The sequence below is a fragment of the Phyllostomus discolor genome, chromosome 1 (genome assembly GCF_004126475.2).
Source record: "Phyllostomus discolor isolate MPI-MPIP mPhyDis1 chromosome 1, mPhyDis1.pri.v3, whole genome shotgun sequence".
In the NCBI taxonomy this organism is placed as follows: domain Eukaryota; kingdom Metazoa; phylum Chordata; class Mammalia; order Chiroptera; family Phyllostomidae; genus Phyllostomus; species Phyllostomus discolor.
Genome location: NC_040903.2, coordinates 153532616 through 153558445, shown reverse-complemented (window position 1 = coordinate 153558445; position 25830 = coordinate 153532616). Strand labels below are relative to the sequence as shown.

General features: G+C 37.4%; 1 protein-coding gene across 1 annotated transcript in view; it reads left to right on the top strand.

The window, feature by feature from the left end:
- The window catches only part of FSIP1 (fibrous sheath interacting protein 1), a 222067-nt gene that overhangs the window by 93547 nt on the left and 102690 nt on the right, over window positions 1–25830 (top strand). The gene's annotated exons all lie outside the window — the stretch shown is intronic.

Here is a 25830-nt window from a genome sequence, read left to right as displayed (position 1 = left end):
AATATTATTGTAAATAACTGCTGTCCCATGCAGTTGTAATTACTTCACAACACCCCCCCACCCCCCGATCTTAGCCCATTTCAAAGTTTCCTGAACTCTATTACTGTAGTGGTTAACTCTATTCTCTCACACACTACACCTATTTACTATCCTTTACTCTCACCTTACCCCAGAATCTGACCTCCCACAACCTCCCTGCTTTATAGATCCAACTCACAATCCTTCCTCCCCCAACAAGAGTCTTATCTTCTTTCCATCCTTTCTAAAAATCAGCTAGCTGGGTGGAAGACCACGGTTAACACTATACATAGTGAAAGGATCTCCTATATCTTCCCTACTTGCTACTACTGTAAATAGCATAGAATTCTCTGTTGTTGTCTTAAACCATTTTGCCTTCCCCCTCTAACTGATGACAAAAAAGAATAGGTGGAGGAGGTGAACACCAGGATACCCACTGGAAGAGGAAACCCAACAACAAAGGAACCACTAACAGATAACAGCAGAAGAAGGTGAAGGAGGGAGTAGTAACCACACAAACCTCAATCCAGGACTTATCTGGAAATACAACTAAACAGTAGAGACAGTACCCAATACAAGCAACTGAACAAGATTTCTTTAAACCTTGTACACACAGAAGAACCAGCTTCAACACAACCTGCCCTCACCAGCACAACAAAATACAGAAGGTGGTGGACAGAGTGACCCTCATTTAACCAGCTAGTGGGAAGGAACCACCAAAGAAGGACTCAACAACAACCAAAACCCAAAGGCAAACACAAAGCCAACTTAAACAACAGCCCAAGACCAGTGAGCTTGGGAGATCAAGGAAACAGCACCACTGAAACTCACTGCTATTCTACTAAAGAAGTTCACAACATAAACCCAGGGAGCCAGAACAGATCAATACAAGAAGCTGAGGCAAGCAAGAAGAGTCTCACAAACAATGGGAAGACAAAGAAACAATCCCCAAATGAAAGGAAAGGAGGAAGCCTCAAAAAGAATGCTAAATGAAATACAGGCAATTCAACTATCAGATATTGAATTCAAAGCAGTGATTGTCAGGAAGCTCAATGAGCTCACAATGAGCTACGAGAAACTACAGGGAAGCTACAATGAACTCAATGAAAACTACATCAGCATAAAAAAGGAAATAGAAACTCTCAACAAGGGCCAAGATGAAATGAAGAATACAATTTCTGAACTGAAGAACACAGTAGAAGGAATGAAAAGCAGGATCAATGAAGCAGAAGATCGGATCAGCGAGCTAGAGGACAAAGTAGAAGAAAACACCCAGAAAGAGCAAGAAAAGGAAAAGAGGCTCAGAAAAAATGAAGAGGGATTAAGAGAAATGCAAGACAATATGAAATGTAATAATATCCATATAATAGGGATACCAGAAGGAGAAGAGGAAGAACAAGGGATAGAAAACCTAGTTGAACAAGTGATGATGGAAAAATTCCCTAATTTGATGAGACAAAAAGTCACACAAATCCAGGAAACACAGAGTCCCAATCAAGAGGAACCCAAAGAGGCCCACCTCAAGACACATCATAATTAAAATGGCAAAATTTCAAGACAAAGAGAGAATCTTAAAGGCAGCAAGGGAGAAACAGGAAGTAACATACAAGGGGGCCCCAATAAGGCTAACAGCTGACTTCTCAATGGAAACACTCCAAGCCAGAAGACAATGGCAAGAAATAATCCAAGTAATGAGAACCAGAGGCCTGCAACCATGACTACTTTACCCAGCAAGGCTCTCAATTAAGATAGAAGGCCAAATAAGAAGCTTCTCAGACAAAAGAAGTCTAAAAGAATACACCTCCACTAAACCAGCTCTGCAAGAGATTCTAAAGGGACTGCTTTAAGGAAAGAAAGGAAAAGAGAGGATCACACATACATAAAAGGCAATGAATAAGTCCCTATCAATAATAACCTTAAACGTAAATGGATTAAATGCTCCAATCAAAAGACATAGAATAGCTGATTGGATAAGAAAACATGACCCACACATATGCTGTCTACAAGAGACCCACCTCAGGATAAAAGATCTGCACAGGTTGAAAGTGAAGGGCTGGAAACTAATTTTCCAAGCAAATGGGCAGGAAAAAAAAGCCGGGGTAGCAATACTCATATCTGACAAAATAGACTTCCAAAGAAGGACAATAAAGAGAGACCCAGAAGGTCATTTCATAATACTCAAGGGAAGAATTCACCAAGAAGACATAAATGTTGTAAATATATATGCACCCAACATAGGAGCACCCAAATACATAAAGAAAATCTTAGAGGACTTCAAGAAAGATATGGACAACAACACAATTATTGTGGGGGATTTTAACACCCCACTATCAAAAATGGACAGATCTTCCAAACAAAATATCAACAAAGATATTGTGGCATTGAACAATACCCTAGACGAAATGGGCTTTACTGATATTTACAGAACCCTCCATCCCAAAGAAGCTAAATACACATTTTTTTCAAATGTACATGGAACATTTTCAAAGATTGACCACATGATAGGACACAAAACAAGCCTCAACAATTTCAAAAAAATTGAAATCATACCAAGCAATTTCTCGGATCACAAGGGACTGAAACTAGAAACCAACCCCAAGGAAAAAACCCCAAACACTCAAAATCATGGAGATTAAACAGCATGCTATTAAACAATGAATGGGTCAAGAATGATATTAGGGAAGAAATCAAACAGTTTTTGGAAACAAATGAAAACGAACTCACAACAACCCAAAACTTATGGGACACAGCCAAGGCAGTCCTGAGAGGGAAGTTCATAGCGATACAGGCCCACCTAAAAAGGTTAGAAACATTCCAAACAAACAACCTAACCCTATGTCTACAAGAACTCAAGGAACAACAACAAAGGCAGCCCAGAGCAAGCAGAAGGAAGGAAATAACCAAGATCAGAGCAGAATTAAATGACATAGAGACTAAAAGCACAGTTCTAAGGATCAGTGAATCCAAGAGTTGGTTCTTTGAAAAGATAAACAAAATTGACAAGCCTTTAAGCAGACTCATCAAGAAAAAAAAGAGAGAAAACCCAAATAAACACAATCAGAAATGAAAGAGGAGAGATTACAACAGATACCACAGAAATACAAAGGATTGTAAGAAATTACTACAAAGAGCTGTATGCCAAGAAATTTGAAAACCTAGATGAAATGGACAAATTTCTAGAAAAATACAATCTTCCAAAACTCAATAAAATGGAAGCAGAAAGCCTGAACAAATCAATAACAGCAAAAGAGATTGAAGCAGTAATCAAACAACTCCCAGCACACAAAAGCCCTGGACCAGATGGTTTCACAGGAGAATTCTACAAAGCATTTAAGGAAGAACTAACACCTATCCTTCACAGACTATTTCAAAAAATCCAAAAAGATGGAAGACTCCCAAACTCTTTTTATGAGGCCAACATCATCTTAATTCCAAAACCAGATAAAGACACAACGAAGAAAGAAAACTACAGGCCAATATCGCTGATGAACATTGACGCTAAAATCCTCAACAAGATACTGGCAAACCGCATCCAAAAGTACATTAAGAAGATCATACACCATGACCAAGTGGGATTCACTCCAGGTATGCAAGGATGGTACAATATTCGCAAATCAGTAAATGTAATACATCACATAAACAAAAGCAAAGACAAAAACCACATGATCATATCAATAGATGCAGAAAAAGTATTTGATAAGGTACAGCACCCATTTATGATAAAAACACTCAGTAAAGTGGGAATATAGGGAGCATTCCTCAACATAATAAAGGCCATATATGAGAAACCTACAGCCAACATTATACTCAATGGGCAAAAATTAAAATCTTTTCCACTAAGAACAGGAAGAAGACCAGGATGTCCACTTTCACCACTTCTATTCAATATAATACTGGAAGTTTTAGCCACAGTGATCACACAAGAAAAAAAGAATAAAAGGCATCCAAATCGGAAAGGAGGAAACAAAACTGTCATTGTTTGCAGATGACATGACAGTGTACATAGAAAATTCTATAGACTCTACCAAAAAACTGCTTGACCTAATAAATGAATTTGGCAAAACAGCGGGATACAAAGTCAATACCCAGAAATCAAAGGCATTTCTGTACACCAACAATGAAACAGCAGAAGCAGAAATCAAGAAAAAAATCCCATTTGAAATAGCAAAAAGAAAAATAAAATATCTAGGAATAAACCTAACCAAAGAGGTAAAAGACCTGTATTCAGAAAACTACGTAACACTGAGGAGAGAAATCAAGGAAGACACAAACAAATGGAAACACATACCGTGTTCATGGATTGGAAGAATTAATATCATCAAAATGTCCATACTACCCAAAGCAATTTACACATTCAATGCAATACCTATTAAAGTACCAATGGCATATTTCACAGACATAGAACAAACACTTCAACAATTTATATGGAACCATAAATGACCCCGAATAGCTGCTGCAATTTTGAGAAAGAAGAGTAAAGTAGGAGGGATCACAAGACCTGACACTAAACTATACTACAAGGCCACTGTAATCAAAACTGCCTGGTACTGGCATAAAAACAGGCACATGGACCAATGGAACAGAACAGAGAGCCCAGAAACAAACCCAAGCCTCTATGGTCAGTTAATATTTGACAAAGGAGGCAGCAACATAAAATGGAATAAAAATAGCCTCTTCAATAAATGGTGTTGGGAGAACTGGACAGCCACGTGCAAAAAAATGAAACTCGAGCACCAACTTACACCTTATACAAAAATAAATTCAAGGTGGATAAAAGACTTAAATATAAAGCATGACACCATTAAAGTCCTAGAAGACAGCGTAGGTAGGAAAATCTCGCCCTGGCTGGCGTAGCTCAGTGGATTGAGCACGGGCTGGGAACCAAAGTGTCCCAGGTTCGATTCCCAGCCAGGGTACATTCCTGGGTTGCAGGCCATAACCCCCAGCTGCCGCACATTGATGTTTCTCTCTCTCTCTCTCTCTCTCTCTCTCTCTCTCTCTCTCTCTCTCTATCTCTATCTCCCTCCCTTCCCTCTCTAAAAATAAATATAAATAAATAAAATCTTAAAAAAAGAGTTTAAAAAAAAAAAAGAAAGAAAATCTCAGATATTTCACGCAGAAACTTTTTTACTGACATGTCTCCTACAGCAAGGGACATAAAGGAAAGAATAAACAAATGGGACTTCATCAAAATTAAAAGCTTCTGCACAGCTAAAGAAAACAGTATCAAAATAAAAAGAGAACCAACTGTATGGGAAAACGTATTTGCCAATGATACCTCAGACAAGGGTTTAATCTCCAAAATATGTCAAGAACTCATGTGACTCCACTCTAAGAAGACAAGTAACCCAATTAAAAAATGGGCAAAGGACTTGAATAGACACTTCTCCAAGGAGGACATACAGAAAATACAAAGGCACATGAAACGATGTTCAGTATCACTAGCCATCAGAGAGATGCAGATTAAAACCACAATGAGATACCACTTCACACCAGTCAGAATGGCCATCACAAACAAAGCAACAAACAACAAGTGTTGGAGAGGCTGTGGAGAAAGGGGGTCCCTAGTGCACTGTTGGTGGGACTGCAGACTGGTACAACCACTATGGAAAGCAGTATGGAACTTCCTCAGAAAACTAAAAATGGATCTGCCTTTTGACCCAGCAATTCCACTGCTGGGACTATATCCTAAAAACACTAAAACACCAATACAAAAGAACCTTTGCACCCCGATGTTCATAGCAGCACAATTTACAATAGCTAGGTGCTGGAGGCAACCTAGATGCCCATCAGTAAATGAATGGATCAAAAAACTATGGTACATTTACACAATGGAATTCTATGCAGCAGAAAGAAAGAAGGAGCTCATACCCTTTGCAACAGCATGGATGGAGCTGGAAAGCATTATGCTAAGCGAAACAAGCCAGGCAGTGAAAGACAGATACCACATGATATCACCTTTAACAGGAATCTAAACAACAAAAGAAAAAAAACTAGCAAAATATAACCAAAGACACTGAAATAGGAGATAGTCTGACAGTGACCAGAAGGGAGAGAAGAGGGAATTTCAGGGGGGAATGGGTAGGGTTTACAGGAAGAAATTTGGAGGACATATGGACAAAAACTAGGGGTGGGGGTTAATGGGGGGGAAGGGGCGAGGGTTGGGTGGGTGGGCTGGAATGGGAGTAGGGGGTAGAAAACTGTACTTGAACAATGATTAAAATAAAAAAGAAATCTGTGGGGGTTTTAGCAGCAGGAGAAACCCTCAGTTTCACAGGATGGTCCATTGGAGGGGCCCATGGGATCCTAGAACATACACAAGCCCACCCACCGAGGAATCAGCACCAGGGGAGCATCTGAAAGGGCATAATCTGCTTGTGGGAAGTGAGGGAAGTGATTGAAAGTAGGCTGAGGGCCCAGCAAACGGCAATGTTCCCTTTCTGACCCCTGCCCCACCCACAGCGCCACAACACAGTGCAGTGAAATGGGTTGCCCTGCCCTGGTGAATCCTAAAGCTCTGCCCCTTACAGTGTAACAGGTGCACTGAGACAAAGAAATATGGCCCAAATGAAAGAACAGATCAAAACTCCAGAAAAATAGCTAAGTGACACGGAGATAACCAACCTATCAGATGCAGAGTTCAAAACACTGGTAATCTGGATGCTCACAGAAGTTCTTAAATATGGCTGCAAAATAAAGGAAGAATTGAAGTCTATACAAAATGAAGTGAAGGAAAATATACAGGAAACCAACAACGAAGGGAAGAAAATCTGGACTCAAATCAACAATTTGGAACAAGAGGAAGAAATAAACATTCAGCTGGAACAGAATAAAGAAACAAGAATTCAAAAAAAGTGAGGAGAGGCTTAGGAACCTGTGGGACAACTTTAAACATTCCAATATCCAAGTCATAGGATTGCCAGAAGGAGAAGAGGAAAAGCAAGAAATCGAAACTTATTTGAACAAATAATGAAGGAAAACTTCCTGAATCTGGTGAGGGAAATAGACATGCAAGTCCAGGAAGCTCAGAGAGTCCCAAAGAAGTTGACCCAAAGAGGAACACACCAGGTTACCTCATAATTACATTACCCAAGACTGGATAATGGGGGTGGTGGTGGCATTGTCGTTATTAGTGAGTGTAGTGAGTAGGAGCTGGGGAAGTAGGCACGATGAAGTAAAGTTGGGGCTTGCAAATGCAATGTGAAATTCAGTGGGCATGCAGGGGCCCTGTGGGAAGCCCTTCATACCAGCTGCATAAGTAGCAGGATGTGCCAGCCTGCTAGAAGCAAATCTTTAGAATTTGCTCAGTATAAGTCAGCAATGTAATGTAGCTGCTATGCTGCACATTGAGGGGGAGGTAAACATAGTGGATTATATGTGCACAGAAGAGTGACAAGTATGAGGATAAGATTTAACAACAGGTCATATGAAGGGTTGTTAATGGGATTGACTATATTTAGACTGGCAAAGAAAAATATATGTGTGTTTTGTGGGGAAGAAGGAGTGGGATGGTGTGGTAGAAAAATCACACATAATCACTTCCCAAAGAGATTTAAAGTCTTACTACTTTAAGTAATACTTATGAAGTATTACTTGTTATTTTTTTATAGTGCAGGAAAAAATATGGTGATTGAGAGGCTATAAAGAGACAGATTTCAGACAAATATTAAGGAAGTTGGAATTATCTCAGTGTATTTCCACTGAGAGACTATTTCCAAGAGAGACTATTTCGTCTCTCTTGGGTAAGGTTTTCCAGTTAGACTGGAGTGACACTTTCTGCATAGCTGTAGAGAGGGTTTAAGTATCAAAAGGATGTTTGAATGGTTTAGGTCAGTTTCTCCAGCTCGAGGAGGCAGTTTGTATATGGCAGGCATGTGGAGGTGCTGTGCTTTGAGGTCCTTTTCACACACGAGGGGAGGCTTTGTGCCAAGCCACTCACCTCTTGCCTAGTTTATTCATGGGTAAGAGTTCCTTTGTCAGGGTAACTACTTATATGGAGATAATTAGAGAAGGTAGAATAAGAAGAAAATGGAAATGGGCATACTCATAGAATAGACAACATAAAACAAACCCCACACATAACCTCTCAGTCACTTGCCATACAGTGGGCTCTGATACCTCTAACCCCTGAGTTTCCCATTTAGCTCTATTGCTTTCTATTGGGAGTTGCTTTCTGTTGTTTTGGGTGCTCTAATGGCTTCTCTGCCCATTCAGTCTTGTAAGCCCACTCTGCTTTATACAACATTGCTACCCTAGATTATAGTCCTGTATAGAAGTTTCTATAAATGGGATAAAGAGGTTAAGTTTAAGATCCAGATGCTGAAGCCAGACTGCTTGGGTTTGGATCTCAACTCTGTATTTACTAGCTGTGTGACCTTGGTCAGGTCTCCTGATCTCTCTGTGGTTCAGTTCCTTTATCTGTGGAATGGGGATGGTTATAATTAATACTTAGCTCATAGGCTCTTTTGCAGATTAAATCACTTAACACATGTGAAGCGCTTTGAAAAGGGTCTGGCACATTTTAAGTGCTGTATAAATGTTTATCATTAACATTGCTATTATTATTGTTAACATTACTAACTTGGCATTTACATAAGCTTGTTTCTATGATAAGGAAGGGGAGAAAGTAGTACAGAGGATGAAATTGCAGTGGTAAGCCTTGGAGAAAAATCAAGATGCCTTTTTTTCTGACTCAGGATGGAAGAAGGGAAGGATGGGCCTAGAAAAACAGAGGTAGAGATGGAGACAAGGCGATAGAGGTCAGTTTGCACGTTCTCTGTTTACTCTGTAAATTAGAGATTCAGCCACTTGGTCAGAATGAGAAGGCAGAGTGGAGATGAGGTCTTGAAGCAGAGGGAAAGGACTGGAATAGACTCTGCGAAGATGAAAAAAAAAAAAAGCAGTGGTGAACAATGAGGACAGCCCAGCTGAGGCCGGAAACCATAACTATGATGAAATGGAGCCAGACAAGGCTGGGAGTGTTCTCTGACAGCCCAGAAATGGAGAAAACGAACAGTACACCAGAAATGGAGAAAACGGGTCATAAGTTGAGGCGGAGGTGAGGGTAGGCTCAGTGATTGCAGTGGAAGATCAAGGAGGCAGTAATTGGTGGTACCTATGAGACCATAACCAAAATGAAAGAAAAAGAAACAACTGTAATGTGTATACCTCAGATATCAGCTGGGACCCCTTTGCACTTCTTTGACCTGTTTTTATAACTTATTATGTATCCACATGTTAGAATACCACACTGCTATAAAAAGAATGAAGTAGATCTGTATGTCTTGGAAAGATGCCTGTGATACAGTATTAAGGAAAAAGAGCCTGTTGCATAAGACCATGATCAGTACGATTCCATTAAAAAAATCATAGAAAATTTCTGGAACAATATTTATCAAATGCTTAATGGTGATTGCTTTAGTGAGGATAGGATGGATGGAGAGTGAAAAAAGGAAATTCACTTTTTATAACATACACTATTTAAAGGGAAAAGTAAGTTGGATTATGGGTGATTTTGAAATTTCTCACACTTTTTTTCTCTATATTCTAACTTTTTGTAATACATGTATTGCATTTGTAAGCAAAATTAATGTTTAGAGATATGAAAAGCATTGATGCATACAAAAGATCACTCTGTTGTCTCTCAATAAAGTGGCCTTTATGCATTTAGAAAAAATAGAGTGAGTCATCACAATGAATAATGTTCAACGTCACCAGTGATTACAGTATGTATGCAGACAACCTTTAGGCACTATATACATTGGTCAATAATGATAAATGCGATATATGTTAGTGAGAGTGGTGTGGAGGTGGGGACAGCAATATTTGAACATTGTTGGTAGCTTTTAAAATTGGTTATTTTAGTCCTGGCTGGTGTGGCTCAGTGCATTGAGTGCCAGTCTGTAAACCAAAGGGTTGTAGGTTCGATTCCTGGTCAGGACACATGCCTGGGTTGTGGGCCAGGTCCCTAGCAGGGGACACATGAGAGACAACCACACACTGATGATTCTCTCCCTCATTTTCTACCTCCTTTCTGTTAAAATAAGTAAATAAATAAGTAGGCTATTTTCCCCATGGAAAGCAATTGCTTAATTGTTATAGCTATACCATTATTTACATTTTTGACCCAAATAATTACACTTTTTGGAATATTTCTAAAGAAATAATACCCAAGGAAAACCAAACCAAACAAAGTAAGAAACAATTTAAGTGCTCTCAGATAGAATGCCAAAGCAATTTATAAGCTCCTAACCCATTTAATGCTATGGTAGAATAATAAAGACAACAGCATATGGATTTGTCAGTAACTTTTAGTTGGAAATGGGTAATATAAAACAAAAATAAAAATTCTAGATAGATTTTAAGTATCAACTATAATTATTTAATATATATACTGGTAACAATCTGAAGGGAAATAGAATGTCTTAATAGCCTTTTTATCTTCTACTTTGTGTTAAATTGCTTTATTTCTAAGGAAAGGGGAGTCATAATTGAGGCAATTTTATTGCTTAATTATTTTATTGATATACATTTTAACCCTTTAGTCTAATGATGTACTTATTGACTAATTTAAATAGTAACAATAATTCATGTTTGGTCTAATTTTTCTGAGATATTGAATGTTCCATCGTGATAGTAAGACTAAGGGAAATTTAAAAAAAATTAAAGAACATCTTCAACTTCTCAGATTAGATTAAAAAAAGGCCTTTAATGAAGTTGTGTAATAATTCTAGCTTTCACAAGTGAAAAGAATTCAATTTTAGTCTCCTGTTTTCCAAGAAAGAATCATCAATCTGTTTTCATCTCATTGACTCCTTTAGTGATAAAATATTCTCAGAGATGTTTTGTTAGTATTGTTAGGAAAAGCTCTCCATGGTTCCAAGCATTCTAAATACACTGACCATACTTTTTTAGGTCTTTATTGTGTCTCTTTTTGATTCTCAGTTTGAACTTCATTCATTTTTTTCATCATTTGAAGTCTCTACTATTTCTTTCTACATTCTTTCTCTTTTCTGTTTCCTGGAAACCAGTGAGCTTGGCCTTGTTTGGTGAACTGCATTGTCATTATAGCGTAAAAATGTTTAGCACTCTAAGCCGTGTTGCTGGGCATTGTGGATAAGAATGTGGTTCACAAAAGATAGTAAGTCCTTCTGTTCTGATTCTTATTTCGACATGCTCTTGCCATTTAACCTAGTATGAGAAAACATGGACCCCAATCAGAACATTGGAGGGTTTCTTCTGCTCAGTGAATGGATGGAGGGACTATCTTCAATTACTAAACATGCCATAGAATCGGAATTATAGAATGTGAGAGCTGAAGGGGCCTTAGAGGTCGCACAGGCCATTTCCATGGATTATGGTAGACTTGGGCCAATCCCCAATTCTTTTGACACTTCATCCTGTGAACTTTTTATTAAGTCCAACCTTTTTCAATTACAGCTGTGTAGTTCAGTTAATTTTCAGCCAAGATTTGAGACTACCTATAAATGTGGGCTTTTTCCTAAAAACTTTAAGCTGTTACCAACTCTTTATACATCTTTTCCAAATTCAATAGAACTTCAAATAAACCTGACATGTTTGTGGTTAAACTGGAAGACTAACTAGTATGCTTTAGTATTTGCCTATTAACTTAGACCTGAGTTGGAAAAGTAGTTATACTCTCTCTTTGGTGTTATTATTCAGAACTGTAGAAATTAGTTAATCTTTTTTTTATTCATAATAGTTTTTAGGAAGATGGATAAAATACCATTGATGTAAAAACTTGGCATTTTTATAGAGTGCACAACCTTTGTTTTTCTTCTGTAGGTAGTACAGGTGTATACAATAATGATGCAAAATATTTGGTTGTGAAATTTTGAGAGTGGGATTTGTACATTAACAATTAAACCTTAAAAATTTGTTCTTATTAACATAGGCTAAGAAATACTTTTTTGAAACAAGTAGATGATAAAATTTTCAAAAGCACTAATATAATTTAATATAGAAATCTTGACAAAACTTCTTGTAACTGAATAGTATCATTTAATGGCTGAGAAACAGCTTGTAGCAGTTAAGATACATAGCTGGTGTTTAGAAATTATTCTGGAATGAATAAATGAGGCCAAAACCTTTTAAAAGTTATTGGCTACATCTAATATTTGAATATAGTATAAGATAAGTTGAAAACACAGTCAGCTGTAGTGCTTTGGGAATAAGATGTCAACTGGATGTTTTTCATCAAATTATTTTGTTTCAACTATAAATTTTTAGTCTAGTTATAAAATACATGAAATATACTTGTATTTTTAGTTTCAAATCTATTTGGGAGCAAAAGGAGTTATAAATATATTTTATTCTGCCTATACAATAAAAATTTTTAAAAAGCATGAAGGATGTTTTCTTCTGGATTATGACTTCACATATATTAAAATAATGCAGACTTGATATTGTTATAAAAGGTGTAGATATTGTACTGTTTCTGAATGATGCTACATATCAAAAAAAGTTATCTGAAAATGAAAATTTTGATGGCAACTTTGGTATATAATATTTCTTGTTTTTTCCTTAAGCTTCGTTGTTGACAGAGGCTCTGGATATAGATAATAAAGCTAGTTATATCCTAACATAACTCACCTTTTGCTTTCTGAATTCGTTTTCAGAGTTGGTTGAGGCCGAGTGTCATAGATGTGGTTATATGGAAGAAGTGCATGTATATGCTTCAAGAAATAAGCAAATAATATCCCATTGAATGATATAATTAAGTATAACTATATAAAGCAAAATAAATATTATAAAGTTATAATATGATATATGTAAATATAAAGTACATTTAACCAGTATAGCATTTATTGATACAAAATTAGAATGCATAAATAAAAATTACGACTATTTTAGTGGTTGAACTCAAGCCTACTTGGATGTTAACATGTGGTTAACATGTTAACCCAAGTTAACATCCTATTTAATTTGTTTTCTAACACCTAAGGTTATTTTTAGTATATTAAATTCTTGAATGATTTTTTCCTTAATGGAAGTGTTAGTATTTACATGTAGTCTTTCCCCTTCATTATCTTTTTGACCAGCTATTGCCAGTTTTTAACAAAATTTCAGATCCTAGATCTACCTCTGGTTACTAGCTAAGGCTACCTCTGGCCAAAGCAGGATTATCTAAAGCAGTGATCTCACAGAGATGGGCAGAGAACTGTGTTACTGGTGGGGGTAAGGAACTTTCACCAGAATGTAAATCTATATATTCTTCATCAAGAAAAGCTTGCTTGTTGACATGGTTGTTATACATTCTGGCATAGCTCCTTACCTCATAGCAGACTGGTAAACTGTTCAAGGACTGGCACCAGCTTTGAGGAGCACTGAGTGAAGGCCCATTCCTGATTCTCTGACATTGAAGCTATGGTTCTAGGCAGCCAGCCTCCTGGATCTCTGCTGTCTGCATGTAGTTGTCCTCCCCGTTCTTTACCTTCATCTTATATGTCTCCTAGACCTATGTTCCTCTTACATAGTGATGTCTCATTATCATAGGATTCTTGGTTCTTTGGTTCATGTATATTATAGGGAACTAGAGGCCTCCACCTCTGGTTTATTGGGCTCAGAGGTTATCAAATTCTTGTTCTCAACATCCTGTATGATTAACATGACACCATTGTTCACTGACAATGTGATGCACCATACACAAAAAATAGCTTTTATTTTTATTTTAATGAAATTTATTTATTATTTTATTTTTTATTCTTTGCAGTCTCTCTTTTTTTAAAAAATTATTTTTTTATTGTTTTTCAAGTACAATTGTCTCTATTTTTCACTATCCCCTACCCCTTGCCCTACCTTCAACCTACCGCCCTTTAGCTTTGTCCATGGGTCCTTTATACATGTTCCTTGATGACCCTACTCTTTCTTTACCCCATTATCCCCCTCCTGCCTCCCCTCTGGTTACTATCAGTCTCCTCTTTATTTCAAAGTCTGTTTATATTTTGCTTGCTTGCTTGCTGGTTTTCTTGATCAGGTTCCACTTATAGGTGAGATCATATGGTGTTTGTCTTTCACTGCCTGGCTTATTTCACTTAGAATAATGCTCTCCAGATCCATTCATGCTGTTGTAAAGGGTGGGAGGTTGTTCTTTCTTTTTCCTGCTTTGTATTCCATTGTGTAAATGTATTGCCATTTTGATCCACTCATTTACTGATGGACATTTAGGTTGCTTCCAGCATGTGGCTATTGTAAATTGTGCTGCTATGAATACTGGGGTGCATAGGTTCTTTTGGATTGGTGTTTCAGCGTTCTTTGGGTATAATCCCAGGAGTGGAATTGATGGTTCAAAAGGCAGTTCCATTTTTAGCTTTCTGAAGAAATTCCATACTGTTTTCCACAGTGGCTGCACCAGTCTGTATTCTCACCAGCAGTGCACTAGGGTTCCCTTTTCTCCACAGCCTTGCCAGCACTTGTTTGTTGTTTTGTTTATGATGTCCATTTTAACCAGTGTGAAGTGATATCTCATTGTGATTTTAATTTGCATCTCTGATGGCTACTGATGCTGCACGTCCTTTCATACGTCTCTGAGCCCTCTGTGTGTCCTTCTTGGAGAAGTATCTGTTCAGGTCCTTTGCACATCTTTTAACTGGGTTGTTTATCTTCCTGGAGTAGAGTCATGTGAGTTCTTTATAAATTTTGGAGATCAAACCCTTGTCCAAGGTATCATTTGCAAATATATTTTCCCACACAGTTGGTTCCCTTTTCATTTTGCTGATGTTTCCTTTAGCCATGCAGAGCTTTTTATTTTGATGAAGTCCCATTTGTTTATTCTTTCTTTATGTCCTTTGCTCTAAGGAGACATGTCATTGAAAATATTGCTACATGGAATATCTGAGATTTTCCTGCCTGTGTTCTCCTCTAGGATTTTGATGGTGTCATGACTTATATTTAAATATTTTATCTACCTTGAATTTATTTTTTGTGTATGATATAAGTTGATGGTCGAATTTATTTTTTTTGCATGTAGTTTTCCAGATCTCCCCAAGCCATTTGTTGATAGGCTATTTTTACTCCATGTTATGCTTCTGCACACTTTGTCAAAAATTAATTGATCATAGAGACTTGGGTTTATTTCTGGGCTCTATTCTGTTACATTGATCTATGTGTTTGTTCTTACGCCAGTACCAGATTGTTTTGATTACAGTGGGCTTGTTATATAGTTTGATATCAGATATTGTCATCCCTCCTACTTTGTTGTTCTTTCTCAAAATTGCTGAGGCTATTTGGGATCATTTATGGTTCCATATAAATTTTTGAAATTCTTGTTCTATGTTTGTGAAATATGTCATTGGTATTTTAATAGGGATTATGTTGAACCTGTAAATTGCTTTGGGTAGTATGGAGATTTTAATGATGTTAATTCTTCCAATCCATGAACACAGTATATGCTTCCAGTTATTTATGTCTTCCTTAATTTCTTTATATAATGTTGTATAGTTTTATGAGTAAAAGTCTTTTGCCACCTTGGTTAGGTTTATTCCTGGGTACTTTATTTTTCTCGTTGCTGTAGCAAATGGGATTTTTTTCCCTGGTTTCTGATTCTGTTATTTTGTTGTTGGTGTACAAAAATGCTTTTGATTTCTGGATATTGACTCTATCCTGCTGGCTTGCCAAATTCATTTGTTAGATCAAGTAGTTTTTTGGTGGAATCTGTAGGGTTTTCTATGTACACTATTATGTCATCTGCAAACAGTGACCACTTGACTTCCTTCTTTCCAATTTGGATGCCTTTTATTTCTTTTCCTTGTTTGATCACTGTGGCTAGAACTTCCAATACTATGTTGAATAGAAGTGGTGAAAGTGGACATCCTTGTCTTGTTCCTGATCTTAGGGGGAAAGCTTTTAGTTTTTGCCCATTGAGTATGATGCTGTCTGTAGGTCTCTCATATATGGCCTTTATTATGTTGAGGAATGCTCCCTCTATTCCCACTTTGCTTTGTGTTTTTTTTTTTTATCATAAATGGGTGCTATATCTTGTCAAATGCTTTTTCTGCATCTACTGCTATGATCATGTGATTTTTGTCTTTCCTTTTGTTTATTGATTTACATTTATTGATTTACAAATATTGTATCATCTTTGCATCCCTGGGATGAATCCCACTTGATCATGGTGTATGATCTTTTTGATGTATTGCTGGATGTGGTTTGCCAATATTTTGTTAGGATTTTAGTGTCTATGTTCATCAGCTATACTGGCCTGTAGTTTTCTTTCTTTGGTGTATCTTTATCTGGTTTTTGGATTAGGATGATGCTTACTTCATAAAAAGAGTCTGGGAATCTTCCCTCTTCTTGGATTTTTTGGAATAGTCTGAGAAGGATAGGGGTTACCTCTTCCTTCAGTGTTTTGTAGAATTCTCCTGTAAAACTGTCCGGTCCAGGGCTTTTGAGTGCTGGGAGTTTTTTGATTATTGCTTTGATTTCACTATCTGTTATCAGTCTGTTCAGGCTTTCTACTTCTTCATTCAGTTTTGGAAGGTTATATTTTTCTAGAAATTTGCCCATTTCATCCAGGTTTTCAAATTTCTTGGCATATAGTTCTTCATAGTAATTTCTACAGAAGTTCTTTTTTAAAAATTTATCTTTTATTAATTAATTAATTTTTTTTCAAGATACAGTCAGGGAAAGAGAAAGAGAGGGAGAGAAACATCAATGTGTGGTTGCCTTTTATGTGCCCCCCAGAGGGGACCTGGCCTGTAACCCAGGCATGTGCCCTGACTGGGAATTGAACCAGTGATGCTTTGCTTCACAGGCCCGTGCTCAATCCACTGAGCTATACCAGCCAGGGCCATAGTAATTTCTTACAATTCTTTTTTATTTCTATGGTATCATTTGTAATCTCTTCTCTTTCACTTCTGATTTTGTTTACTTGGGTCTGCTCTCTTTTATTCTTGAGTCTGCTTAAACGCTTGTCCATTTTGTTTATCTTTTCAAAAGACTCACTCCTAGATTTACTGATTCTTAGAATTATTCTTTTAGTATCTATGTCATTTAATTCTGCTCTGATCTTGGTTATTTTCTTCCTTCTACTCACTCTGGGCTTTGTTTGTTCTTGTTCCCCCAGTTCTTGTAGATGTAGGTTTAGGTTGTTTATTTGAAATGTTTCTATCTTTTTTAGGTAGGCCTGTATCTTTGTGAACTTCCCTTTCCGGACTACCTTTGCCATATCCCATAAGTTTTGTACTGTTGTGTATTCATTTTCCTTTGTTTCCAGAACCTTTTTGATTTCTTCCTTGATCTCATTCTTAACCCATTCATTGTTTAATAGCATGCTGTTCAATCTCCATGAATTTTAGTGTTTTTGAGTGTTTTTCTTGAGATTGGTTTCTAGTTTCAGGCCCTTGTCCAAGAAAATGCTTGATATGATTTCAGCTTTCTTGAATTTGTTGAGGCTTGTTTTGTGTCCTATCATGTGGCTATCTTTGAAAATGTTCCATGTGCGTTTGAAAAGAATGTGTCTTTTGCTGCTTTGGGATCAAGGTTCCATATATTATCAGTTAAGTCCATTTGATCTAGGACATTGTGCAATGCCACAATATCTTTGTTGACATTTTGTTTGGGAGATCTGTCCATTTTTGACAGTGGGGTGTTAATATCCCCTAGTCTAAGTGTGTTGATGTCAATATCTTTCTTGAAGTCCTCCAAGATTTTTTTTATATATTCAGGTGCTTCTGTGTTGGGAGCATATATGTTTATAGTGTTTATGTCTTCTTGATAAATTCTTCTCTTGAGTATTATGAAGTGTCCTTCTGTGTTTTTTTATGGTCTTTGTTTTGAAGTCTAATTTTCTCTGATATAGGTATTGCTACACCAGCTTTTTTTTTCTGCCAAGTTGCTTGGGATGTTTTCTTCCAACCCTTTACTTTCAGTCTGTGTAGGTGTTTTGTTCTGAGGTGGGTCTCTTGTAGGCAGCATATGTGTGGGTCATGATATCTTATCCACTCAGCTACCCTATGCCTTTTGATTGGAGCATTTAATCCATTTACATTTAAGTTTATTATTGATAGGTACTTATTTATTTCCCCCCTTTGTACCTGTGTTCCTCTCTCTCTTGCTCTTTCTCTTCCTCTTCTTAAAGCAGTCCCTTTAGCATATCTTGCAGTACTGGTTTGGTGGAGGTGTATTCTTTCAGCCTACTTTTGTCTGCAAAATTCCTTATTTCACCTTGTATTTTAATTGAGAGTGTTGCTGGGTACAGTAGTTTTGGTTTCAGGTCTTTGCTTTTCATTACTTGGGATATTTCTTGCCATTGCCTTCTGGCTTGTAGTATTTCTGTTGAGAAATCAGCTTTTAGCCTTATGGGAGTTCCCTTGTATGTTACTTCTTGTTTCTCCCTTGCTGCTTTTAAGATTCTTTCTTTGTCTTTAAAACTTGGCATTTTAATTATGATGTGTCTTGGAGTAGGCCTCTTTGGGTTCATCTTGATTGAGACTCTCTGTGCTTCTTGAATGGCATTTCCCCTCTCCAGGTTTGGATGGTTTTCTATCATTATTTTTTCAAACAGAGTTTCTATCCCTTGCTCCTTTTCTTCTTCTGATATTCCTGTGATTTGAATGTTGTTGCGTTTCATGTTGCCTTGCAGTTCCCTTAAGCTCTCTTCATGTTTTTTGAGTCTTTTTTCATGCTCTGCTCTACATGGGTGTTTCTACGTTGTCTTCCAGCTCACTAATTCAGTCCTCTGCTTCATCCAGTATGTGTGTAATTCCTTCTAGTGTGTTTTTTATTTCAGAAATTGTATTCTTAAATTCTTCCTGGTTCTTGTTTATAGTTCCTATTTCCTTTTTCATAGTGTTGTAGTTCCCACTCATTTCTTGTACTTTTGTGTGAGTTCCTTGAGCATCCTTATCACCTATCATTCTTTGAATTCTACATCTGATAGTTTGCTTGCCTCCATTTATTTCATTAACTCTTTTACTAGGGAGTCTTCCATTCATTTCAATTGTGGGTTCTTTTTTTGTCTCCCAAGTTTAGGTGACTCATTTTGTTTTTTTCTGCAATTCCCAATGCTCTGCTTTTCCAGCTAATTTCATAGGGTGAATTTCTGAATAGGAGTTCTGTGGGACACAGTAGTGTGGTCTCTTTGACCTTCTTCTCTGGATGCTCTAGGGTTGCCCTTTCTTCTGTTTGTATTGGCTCTCTTGTTGTACTTGGTCTTTATCTGTTGGTGGCTCCTTTGTTGGTGGGTTCTCCTCTCCAGAGGGTTTGTTGGTACTCACACCTTGTCTTGTATGTGATCAGGGGCTGGATGAAGGTGAAATAGGTAGACAGCTGGAGAGTTTTCTATGGGATTTAGAGTACTAACAAGTACAGAACAGATAGGAGTTCCTTTGGGGAAGTATGGCAATAACCGTGATATTTTACCCAATAGCCACTTTTTGTAAAAGGTGAAAAAGAAATAAGACTCTTATTAGAAGGGAAGAAGAACGTCTTTCCCTTCTAAAGCACTTATTTGAGGTTAGATGGTGAGATACAGTGAGAGTAAGGGATAGAAACTTGACATAGTGTATGAGAGTACAATGTTAATTGTAATCTCATATTGTAATCTCACAATAGTAATTAAGCTCAGAAAGGGTGGTGTGTGGGATTTGGAATGACAATAATATGATTAAAAACATATAATCTAAATAAAATGAGTAAAAAGTAAAAGATCAAGAATAGTGTGTTACTAGAATACGAGTGAAGTGAAAGAAGAAAAATTGAAATGCAATATGAAGGGGATAGTAAAGAAAGCCAAACAATGAAATCAAACAAACAAAACCAAAAAAAGCTAAATAGGAAGAAAAGAAGTAAAAAATATACAAATAAAAAATTTTGATCTGAAAAAATAATGAAAAATAAAAAAAGTAAAATGCAAGTTCTGAAGGATGGAGAAGTAAAATTTGTCTCAGCTGTTGATGTTAGCCTTCTGACTTCTTTGTGGATTTGTCTTTGGTCTTCTCACAGCTCCACATCTTTTTGTCTTGCACTTGGAGAAAAAAAAGAAAAAAAAATCTGCTGACTTTAGATCTGCCAAGCAGGTTTTGCTGTTTTCCTGGATGCTGCAGGGGGTTGGGAACTGGACTCCATTTTGTTTGTTTGTTTATTTGTTTTTTCCCTTTCCTGTGTTTCTGCAAGGATGGGGGCTTGGTCTGGGCAACAATATTCACAGGTGCTCAGTTTCAGGCCCATGCCCTCAGAGCACTGTGCGGCTCACACTGTGCACTGCATATGCACCAGGCTGGCTACTCTAATCCACCTCATTGCATAACCCTTTGATTACTTTGTGAGGTGCACTGAGTGGGAGCAAATTGCATCACTCCTTCTCCCTCTTTGTTGGCTTGGGCTTGCATACATGAAAAGTCCCTTCTAAGCAGTTAAGTTCCCCTATTGATTTAAATCTCTCTGGGCACTGCTTCATCTCTGAGCCCCTGGTACCACCCTTTGATCAGTCCATGAGATGCTCTGGATGGGAGCAAATTGCGCCCCTCCTCTTCCCTCTTCTCCCTCTTCACTGCTACAGCTGCTTAGCATGAGAGGTCCTCTTTCGGGGCTGAGAGCTTTTTTTTTTTTGAACAAATTCCCCTTGTTTGTGGCAAGCTGTTCCTATCAAATGCCCTGTTTTCTTCACAGACCAACTCTCAGACCAGTCCAGAAACTATCTGGGTTATGGCCAGTCATGGCCCTTCTCTTCTCCCATCTCTAGGTGTCATCTGGCTCCCCAATTACTCTGGTACTGTCCCAGCCAGCAACCATAGACCCAGCCAGGATACTCAGTTAGCTGTGCGTCTCTTACTGAGTCTTTATCCCCCCAGTGACTTTGAGTGTACAGTTCTCTCCCAGCACGGGTCTGCGAACTCGAACTCCCAGCTTTGGTAGGGGAGGGAGCTGCAAAGTCAGAATCACAGATCCTGCTCTCCTCCAAAGCTGTCGCAGCAGCCTGTTCTCCAGGGCAGGGCCTGGGGATGTCCCATCAGCCCACAAAATCTCCTTACCGTCTGTTTTTAAATGTCCTCTGCAACTTTGGCTTCCAAACTTCATATCAGTTCGAATTCTGTTGGCTGTTCACTCTGTTCTTGGGAAGATTGGCTAGGTGTCCCAGATGGTGCATGAACAAGTGGGCTCAGCTCCCACCTACCTTGCTGCCACTTTCCTTTTTCTTTTCTTTTTCCTCCCTTCCTCCCTTCCTTCCTAGAGGGGAAGGGAGGGAGAACAAGAGGGACAGAAACATCAGTCAGTTGCCTTTTGTTTGCGCCCCGACCAGGGACCAAATCTGTAACCTAGGCTTGTGCCCTGACCTGGAATCTAACCAGTGATCTTCTTCTTTGTGGGATGATGTCCAACCAACTGAGCCACACTCGTCAAAGCTGATATCCTAGCTTTTATATTGGTATTTTAGGGGAAAACATGTAAGGTGCGTGAAAAAAATTGCCAATGTATTTCTACATGAAAATTCTATTAAAAATGCAGTAGTTTAATCTTTATTTCTGGTGAAGGCCATGTACTGATCATATATTGACCTAAATTTATTCTTACTTTGGCTCCAGCCATATAGAAAATTTAAGACATAGCATAATAATAAAGCAATGTGTATTATTATTTGAAGGAGAAATGTACTAGAAACATAAAACTTAGCAGATGCGAAGTTGGGAGGTCAAAGCGATCCCTGCGAGGCTGGGACCAAAACAGGATTTGTTTTGTGGGGCTGGGGCCAGTGTGGTGTTTCCATGGGTGTGGAAGGAAATTGGAGAAAGCTGAAACAAAATGAAAAATACTGCCTGGGACTACGAATTATATAAAGTGCTTAGAAATAGGAGAAAACATACCTTTGGAGCCAGCCCCTGTGCCAGTTCTCTGAGTCCTACTACTAGGTGTACGGCTGACCAGATGTTTAGAGAAACTTCTCTTAGTAGAGCAAGTGTAAATATGATGGATAATATGTATTTTTTAAAGTAATTTTTAAAGTATGGGTGAGCAGGCTGAAAAGCAAGGGAACTTTTTAGAGGACGGGGATTACAAGATAGCGTGAATCAGTAGGGGTAAGTGGCTCTTGGAGGCAGCGTTTGTCCTCAGGGTATTCATTGATCTTCAACTGCCTAAAGCCTGTTTTTTTTTTTTTTTTTTTTTTTTTTTAAGATTTTATTTATTTATTTCCAAAGAGGGAAGGGAAGGAGAAAGAGAGAGAGAGGGAGAAACATCAATGTGTGGTTGCTGGGGGCCGTGGCCTGCAACCCAGGCATGTGCCCTGACTGGGAATCAAATCTGTGATGCTTTGGTTTGCAGCCCGCGCTCAATCTACTGAGCTACACCAGCCAGGGCAAAACCTGGGTTTTAACAGACCATGTGTAGGGTGCTCAGGAAGCAGACTGAGGATGAGGAGACCAAATCAGAACTCTCACATAGAGCTGGCACACCAAATGGTTGAAACCTCAGTGGATGAGCGAGGAAAAACCTTCTCTGAAGAGGGAGGGGTGGACATTTATACCTACATATCTATATCTTTATCTGTCTGTATCTGTTTATATCTGCTTTGGTTGTAGGTGGAATGGAAAGCAAAAGTCTCCCAGGAGAACTTCTAACTACAAGCCTGCGTGAAGATAGGTTTTGGATTTGAGTTCATACTGCTTGTAGGACCTGAAAAAACCCCAAGTTGAATACTTAGTTGAAAGTGGTTTTAGATTGGTTGTACCCTCGGCCGCTGGTAGAAGGAAAGGGAAATCTCTCTGGAGAACACAATTTAAATCTAGACCTTAAAGAATTTCCACAAAGTTTGAGGACCATGAATTCACAATAAAAGCCCACCCCTCCCCCCAGCATATAAGGAAATAAGCCACTATAACCAATAGTTAATAGAAAAAACAACACACTATAGAATCCATTCCACATAGACTGCAGTTTGGAATAGTCTTATTTCAGAATGTAAAGTAAGTCTGTTAAATATATTTAAAGAAATAAAAGGGACTTTTGCGAGTTTGGCAAAGGAAGATTTGAAATGGAACCAATTAGAACTCACAGAAATGAACGTATAATGAAAGTGGAAATTCTTGGAGTTAGACCTTCCTTGATCTCTGCACAGAGTCCTGGCACTTGCACTTATTTTCCTCCTCATTTTTTCCCCTATAGATTTCTAAAGCTTTGTATCATCCCTCTTGTGAGAACACCAGTACTTTCAAATAAGCCATAGAAAATTTGTTATGCAGCTTTTCTGGAATAGCATTTCAGCCTGTGAATTGTAGGACAGAAGAAGGAAAAGAAATATAATCACACAGAACCTACATTCGAGAGATTACATCACTATTATTTTTTTCCCAGTAGGTAGATTTTTTTCAACTCTTTATCTGACTTTCTTACTGCCTCTTCTAACTTTAAAGTGTTAGCTCTTATTACTTGAACTTTTTACACTGAACAGTTTTTAACTGGAATACACACTAGATTTAATAAAGAAATGTACTCCCTGATAAATTAAAATTTTTAATAGACTTGATTTTTTAGAACAGTTTTAGGTTTATAGAAAAATCACACAGAAAGCATAGAGTTTTTATATACCCACTTCCAGTTTTCCTATTATTAATATCTTGCATTAATATTGGTACAACTAATGAACCAGTATTTATACATTATTATGAATTAATGTCCATATTTTACATTAGGGTGCATTCTTTGTGTCGTACAGTTATGTAGATTTTAACAAATGCATAATGTCACGTTTTTATCATTATAGTGTCACAGAATAATTTCATTCCCTAAATATTCTGTCTTTTACCTATTCATTCCTTCTCCTAATCCCTCAACTCTTAGTAACCACTGATCCACAATTTCCCCTCTTACTAACATCTTGCTTTAGTGTGGAACAGCATTTCTTACAGTTGATGAGCCAATATTGATACATCATTATTAACTAAAGTCCATGGTTTACACTAGCGTTTACTCTTTGGGTTGTATGTTTTATGATTTAGACAAATACATGACACGTGCTCACCATTTAGTGTCACACAGAGTAACAGTTCTATTGCCCTAAGAATCACCTGTGCTCCACCTGTTCATCCTCTCTCACTCTGCATGAATCCCTGATGACCACTGGTGTTTTTACTGTCTTTTTTTTTTTAAATTTTATTTTAATCATTGTTCAAGTTTACTGTCTTTATAATTTTCCAGAATGTTTTATTTTTACCGTCTTCATAGTTTCCAGAATGTATTATTATTCCAGTGGGGATAATGCAGTATGTAGAATTTTAGATTAGCTTCTTTCACTTAGCAATATATATATATATATATATATATATATATATATATATAATATATAAATATTTATATATATATATAAAGATTTTTTCATGTGTTTATGTATCTTAATGGCTCCTTTCTTTTTATTGATGAAAAATATTCCATTGTATGGATGTACTACATTCATCTACTAATGCACATCTTGGTTGCTTCCAAGTTTTTGGCAATTACAAATAAAGCTACTGAAAACACACGGGTGCAGGTTTTTGTGTGGGCATAAATTTTCAGCTTACTTGGGTAAATACCTAGGAGTGCAATTGTTGGATCCTATGGTAACCTATGTGTAACTTCGTAAGAAATTGCCAAACTGTCTTATAAAGTGGCTGTACTATTGCATTCCCGCCACCGAAGAGTGAGAGTCCCTGTGGCTCTGCGCCCTTGCCTGTACTGGGTGTCGGTGTTCCGGACTTTGGCCGTTCTAACAGATGTGTAGTGGTATTTTGTTTTAATTTGTAATTTCCTAATGACATATAATGTTGAGCATCTTTTCATATGCTTATTTGCCATCCACATATTTTATTTATTGAGGTATCTGTTCAGATCTTTTCCCATTTTAAGATTGGATTGTTTGTTTTCTTATTGTCAAATTTTAAGGGTTCTGTGAATATTTTGAATGGAAGTCCATTTATCAGATATGTGTTTTGCTAATATTTTCTACCAGTCTGTGACTTGTGTTAACACCCAATACATTTTTCACTGCTTTAAGTGATGTACATATATATATATATATCTCAAAAAGTTCTAGAATATAATTTAAAAACAATGTCAAATATTAGAGTTTAAACAATATTAGTTTGAACCAAGAGTAATTGCTCTTTTTTTAGGTCAAAAAATGATGGAGTATTTAAATTTTGTATACTTTAATAGAAGCCAAAAATCTTTCCCCACTGTTTTCTGTATGTATACTGATCAGCAACAAACCATTAGCTTGTCTTTGAGATGATTCTAGAAAAAAATTCATCTCATATTTGAATAAATGCAGATGTACATGTTATAATACACAGCTTTAATTTTCAAAGACAGCCCCAGTTATTCTAAGACTGCTTGCCACTTAAATATGCATTTTAAATGGGAGCTAACCTGCAAATGGCACAAAAATCCTGTATTTTAATTTTTAGTTTAGGAAATCTATTCATTCTCTGCAGGAGCTCAAGAAACTCTGTGTTACTGGATTCTGTTAAATTTATGGGGGGGGGGGGCAATGGACTGCATAGTGAAATGAGTGCTTTGTATAGACACTTGTAGGCAATCTTTCTTCCCTGCTCAGAAAGCCATAGGATATCCCTTCAGACAGTTGTAATAGTTTTCTTTGGACCTCCAAGTGAAAAGCAATGGGCTATTTATTATTTTGAGGGTCATAATTCATGACCAGATTTAAAAAACCGTGGTGGTCAATAATGTTGCAAGATTAATTTTAACTGTTCTGTCAAATAGAAAAAAAAGCCAGGTTTAATTGAATGCAAACAAATTTTTGTGTATTTAATATGTATAAGACTGTCTTTGAAAGATGGGGTATAAAATCAAGCTTTTGGT